At 30.1% G+C, this 6,701-nt stretch overlaps 1 long non-coding RNA gene across 1 annotated transcript; it reads right to left on the reverse strand.

The window, feature by feature from the left end:
- Positions 1-340: 340 nt before the first annotated feature.
- Positions 341-4,106, reverse strand: LOC107946163 (uncharacterized). The gene is made up of 4 exons (XR_001696855.2): positions 3,814-4,106; positions 3,254-3,341; positions 1,336-1,391; positions 341-576 (listed from the first exon to the last, which is right to left on the reverse strand). It is a non-coding gene; the product is annotated as an uncharacterized lncRNA (long non-coding RNA).
- Between the last annotated feature and the right edge of the window lie 2,595 nt (positions 4,107-6,701).

Raw genomic sequence — 6,701 nt, forward strand, 5'->3', positions numbered from 1 at the left:
TTTCATTATGCGGGTCAAAGTGTGATTTCACTATATATTAATTCATAGTTTATCTATTTATAGGAAGACTAAATTGAAAAAAAATCATTTTTGGGGACCAAGTCCCTAGAGGTGTTTAACCGATTAACCAACCCGAACTAACATTAACCGAACTTTTTAAATCCTTATCCGTTGATCGAACCGAAATTTTTTCAAAAAAATTTAACTGAACCAAACTTTTTCGGTTAATTCGATTTATTTTTTTTTTGGTTAAAACATGTATAAAACATAATATAAAGAGAAAATATCTCTCATTATACTAATAAGAACATTATTACTCCATAGTCCAAAATTATATTGAATATAATTGAAATCCAAAACATCAACCATATCGATAATCTTTGATGTGCAAATTAATAGCATAACTACCTCACTTTCATATATATAGATCTGCTACTAGAACTAAAATTCAAGGCCGGTTTGAAAAGAAGTATATTATATACGTATATAGATTAGAAACCGATGCATTTTCTACAACATCCATAGCTGAAGGAGTAATCATAGTCGACAAATTAACAGCATAACTACTTCAGTAACCTGCAGAACGAAGAAGCAGCAGCAGATATGGTTAGTAACCTTTCTACAAAATTACATTCACAAACACACGTTGACTCGTTGAGAACAAAGAAGCAACAACAGAATTGCAGGAATATCGAAGAATGAAATTTTTTTCATAACAAAAGAAGCAGTAGAAGAATCAATTTCAGTAAAAAAAACCTTTGACTAGTGAAGCCGAAATCGATGGCAGACAAATGTCTAATGATGATAGTGACCCGGTGTATGCCGAACAATGTGACTGGTGAACGTCGGACGGTGGTGACTAGCAATAGGGATTTTGGGACTTGGGAGATTTTAGATTAGGAATTTTTTAGTTGTGAGATTTTGGGACTTGGTGGGTGGTGGCTGGTGTTTTAGTATTACCGTGCATTGTTTTGAGTTTTTAGATTTTGAGAATTCAAATTTTATTTTTGGGGCCCAGATTAGTGTTTGGGTGTAACACCCTAATCCGTATCCGTCATCGAATTAGGGTTAAGAGGCATTACTAATCAAAACAGAACTTAAAACTGACATTCAGTATAGTTCAATAATTTTAACGGTTACATATAAATTGCTAGGTCTAATATTAAACATGCAAAATTTTAAACTTCTCTTTAAAATTACAATCCAGTTAAAGCATAAGAATATAAGCCATTTTCGTATGGCTATTAATTTCATATACAATATATCAAAGTACGACTTTCCAAAACATTTATCTAGCCTGTACATGTCATAATTAAAATTTAAACAGTTTAATACCGAGACAGTAGATAGAGTGATGATCTTGCTGACGATCCCCGAGCTTGAAGCTTGATCTTTAAGTATATAAAACAGAAAGACATAAACAAACAAAGTAAGCTTTTATAGCTTAGTAAGTCTATTGCATAATGAAATATATATATAGAAATAATATAACTTTTTAATTTAATTTACTGAGATTGCAATTAACACATATAATTAATATTTATACATTTACTGTACTCAGACCATTTTATTTATAGTCAAATATATGTACCTGTCGAAATGCGTTCAATTGAATATATATATATTTATACCAAACATTACAACCAAATGAATATAACCGAGCATATATGTATGTTATACACATATCATATCCAACTGTGTATGTATACTCATAATAAACTTATAACCAAATACAAATCTAATACATGTGACCGAATGCATTCATCTTCATCAAATAATTATAAATAGAGGTGTATACATTTCAAATGCATATGTAGATACTTATCAAATACATATATCGAATATTTATACGTATACATTTATCGACTGCATAAATCGAAAGCATGTATGTATATTTTACAAATGCATAGACTGAATATGTACATATTCATTAAACACACTTAGCCGAAGGTATATATGCTCATCAATTAAAGATAACCAAAATCATATAACTGTACACTTAATCACATACTTTAAACAGATTCACTGGCACTTAGCCTGCTAGACTTAAAGCCTGATTCAATACACCGGCACTTAGCCTGCTAGACATATAGTCTGAAATGTTTCACCGGCATTAAGCCTGCTAGACGTAAAGTCTGATATTGTTTCACCGGCATTAAGCCTGCTAGACGTAAAGTCTGATATTGTTTCACTGGCAATAAGCCTGCTAGGCGCTAAGCCTGAAATCTCAATTTCACATACACAAAATAATTCCTCGAAAAATTCTTAATAGCAAACACATGTTTGTTGTAGTCCATGTTCAATCATAAAAGAGTTTACAAATCATACTTTCAATTCAATTCAAGTATTTATAAATTTATAAACATATATATAATTGAATCTCACATATGAAAATATAAGATTTTATATCTTTAATTCAATCTAAGAACCTATATACGAATATACATATAGATATATTCGAACTCTCATGTACGTATTTAACATTTATACCTTTAGCTAAAATCATAAACTCATACATGTATATACATTTATATTCGAATCTATATGTATATATATACACATTCTTGTCTTTATCTAAGTTCATAATTTATTCATGTATATATACACATATATAATTACTTAACTAAATTCAATACAAGAAATTTACATGTATATATACACGCTTAATCGAAAATAACATATATATTTAATTTCATACCTAAGTTCAATATAAAAACATATATATATATATATGTATATTCATACATATTCAAAACTCCACATGCATACTTAACATTCATACCTTAAAATATATTCAAGATTTATTCAAGTATTTTCATATACATTCGAACCCACATATACATACTTATTCGAAATTACCTACACAATTACAATATACTTACCTTTAATTAAACCAAGAATTTATACATGTATATACATATATGTATTCGAACCTTGCGTATACATATATAACCCTCACACAATCAACTAAATTCAAGAACATATACATATAGATACATATATAAATATTTGAACATTATATATATATCTATATACCATTCATACTTTAACTTAATTCAAAAATTTATATAAGTATATAACTATATATTCGAACATTGTATATACATATATACCATATATACTTAAATTTTTTTTAATCAAATTACTTTTATTTATAGCTCAACAAAAATACAATAGATATACATACATACATACATACATACATACATACATACATACTGATTTGATAACATTAAATAGCTAATAAACTTACCTCGGACAGTGTAAAATCGAAACTGGACGATTAGTCGACGACTTCAACTTTTCCCCAATCTAACTCCGATTTTTTTTTGGTTCTTGATCTAAATATATTCAAAATGAGATAAATTAAATATTATTACATTCAATTTAGTCCAAAAACACATAAATGGGAAAATTACCATTTTACCCCTGATATTTACATTTTTTTGCAATTTAGTCCCTATTACATAAAACACAAAATACACAAAATTTGCTCATACTATACAAGGGCCGAATGTTCCTAGTGCTCATACAAGTCCACAAATTTCATTTATTTCACATTTTAGTCCCTCAAAATTTTAATTTCACAATTTAACCCTAATTACTCAATTTCACCTAAAATTCAGAGACAAAACACATTAATCTTTCACATATCTTTCATATTTCATCATCAAATATCACAAAGCTCAAGCATTCATCAATGGCATATCACAAAATGAACACCAAATTCTAAAATTAAAGCATGGGTCTTGTAGTACACAAAGTAACAATCTCAAAAACGTAAAAATTTTTAAAAACCGAACAAAAACAAACCTTTAATTAAGCAAGGATATGGCCGAACTTTAGAAAGCCATAGTTGAGCTTCTTTTTCCTTAACATTCGGCTTGGAGAAGATGATAAAATCATCTTTTCTTAAGTTATTTTAACTAATATATATTTTAATTACTTAATGACTACTTTAACCTTAGTTTAATTAATTATAAAACATATAACTTAAGGGCAATTTAGACCATTGCAGCCCACTAACTATTAAATGGTCTAATTTCCATTTATAACCCTTATTTTTAAAAGACAACAACAATTGGGTGCTTTTAAATTTAACCCTTAAATTTTTATTTTACGCGATTAAGCCCTTTTTATCAAATTGTGCACTCAAACGATCAAATTTTTATACAAAATTTTTACACATAGTAATTCACATACTGAAAATATCAAAAATAATTTTAAAATATTTTTTTGACTTGAATTTGTGGTCCCGAAACCACTTTGTCCGATTAGGGTCAAGATCGAGTTGTTACATTGGGTTTAGTTTCAGTAGGTCGGGTTTATTTGGGAGTGGGATAGTGTTTGGGGCCTGGTTTTGGGTGGGTAGTGGTGGCCTGATGGGTTAATATAATATTAATTATTAAGTTCGGTTAATTAATTGATTTCAAATTGAATTTAACTGATAACCAAACTTTTAAAAAATTATTAAGTAATCTCCGATTGAATTAATTTGGTTTAATTGATTAAATCGACTTTAACTGAAATTTGCGTACTCGCCCTGCCTTAGAGTCGGGTATGAGTAAATAGCCGAATAAATTCATTAAACCATAAAAACGGACAAAACTGAACCGAATATATTACCACCATTGAAATAATCTAATTGAAATTTGGTTCGGTTCTATCCAGTTGTTTTTCAAATTTTTTTCCTTTTCTAAGATTTATTCATAAAATAAAAAATAATTACCCTATAAATCACCTACATAAAATATTTAAGAAATGGGTATATTTTTATCTCAATAAATTTATCGAAATTTTACATAAAAGTAAAGCAACTCATGTTTATAATAGGTGAATTCATTTTTTTCATTAAATAAATAAATTAAAATTTTGTTTTTATTTTTGGATTGAGTTACTTTCTAAATAAATAGTTTTAAATATTAAAATTCAATTAATTAAATATTTATCGATTAAATTTTTAATTCGATTGATATTTTTATTATTATAACAATAAGAAAGATGTGGAAATTATAAACATTTTATCACGACATATTTATTAATTAATTTATTCAGTTTTATAAATCCAAAACTAATAATCAACTATACAAAAAGCTGAAACCAATTAAACTTGTTGAAAAGTCTAATAAATGAACTTATTTCGAAGAAATGGTGATTTATTGGAAACATGTCCTAAATTATAAAAATTTCACACGAAATTGCTGGGGTAGCTAAATAATGAAGTACCAATGGAGGACTGCCAATTGCCAAACTTAAAAACTGTGCCCGTTGAAACAAATAATTAAAATTCAAGTAAATTTGATGGTTACAAAGGAAAAGTCTTAATTTGTTTTTGTTATGTTAACATATATCTAATTACACAATTGGGAGACATTTATGCTGAAACTTAACCACCCATTGCTTTGAAAATGGCGTTACTGTCTTGTGAGTTAAAACAGGCTGGCAGAGGGAGAGCTATGGGGTTGGTGGGTGTCCAAGAAAGTGGGGATGGGGAAATGGCCTTGCCATTGCGGAACAAGAATAAGTACAAGAAAATGGATTCTGACATATCAAGATGACTTGGATCATTATGCTTCACATCATCTTCATCGTAAGTACCAGGAACTATGTTATTGCTTCTGCCATTTTTGCATCTCTCAACAATGTTATTCTTGGCTATGGTTAAGTTTTACTCTTTTCAAATCTCTCATGTTTTCTCTTTGTTTCTTGCTTCACCATTTCTTCTTCTTTCTCTCTTTTAGTCAGTGCAGAGTTTAATACTTTCCAAAGTCAGCATTAAAGTGTTCGCATATTGAGAACTTCATGCTCAGTCCCCTCAACTCTCTGAATAAAAGTAATCCATGAACTTAGCTTAGGAACATTGCTAAGAAGTCCTGTTGCTTGTAGTCCTTTTCTTCATTACTCCATCGTCCATCCTTAAAATCTTTAGCTCTGTTGCACTTATCTGTAAATAGATTCTGAACTATTTATTGCTTTGATAGTGTTCCACCTAACAGCCAATTCTAAAAAACTTTTTGGCTAAGAATCTCTCTCTTTTGTGCAGATGTAGGTGTCATGAGTGGGGAAATTATATTTATACGAGAAGGCCTGAGGATAACTGAGGTACAAGAAGTTCTGGTTGGAATTTTTAGCATCATTTCTCTTTTGGGTAGCTTAGCTGGTGGAAGGACATCAGATGTTGATGGACAGTTGCCGTGGGAATCATAAAGACTGCTTTTATATTGATTGCTCAAGCATCTGCTCTTGGGGCAGTAGGTAACAGGGTATCCAGTGGCCTTGTTGCCATGTCGTTCCTTTCGCTCTCCCATACGATTACAGTTGCAGGAACCTTTTTCCTCTTTCTGCCGTTGTCAGCTCTTTCGGTTCTCTTTGTTTACAAGCTTGTACCCTGAGACGAAGGGAAAATCGTTGGAGCAGATTAAGTTGCTTTTCCAACGTCACAATGAATGGCAAGGAAGTGAAGTGGAGATGGAAGACACTGAGCATCTAGTAGAGAAACCATGAGCAAACTTGGGACTGACAGATGCATTTTTCAAGGTGGAATCTGGCAACTTGTATAGTTTAATGATTGAGATAGAGAAAGCCAGCACCCTTATGTAAATTTACATCATTCAGTTGCTGAGCTATCACTGTCCATCAACATGCAAGAGTTAGATTCCAGAAGAGAATATTTCTTATAACCCAAGGTACCTGCAACTGAA

The sequence above is a fragment of the Gossypium hirsutum genome, chromosome D12 (genome assembly GCF_007990345.1).
Source record: "Gossypium hirsutum isolate 1008001.06 chromosome D12, Gossypium_hirsutum_v2.1, whole genome shotgun sequence".
NCBI lineage: Eukaryota > Viridiplantae > Streptophyta > Magnoliopsida > Malvales > Malvaceae > Gossypium > Gossypium hirsutum.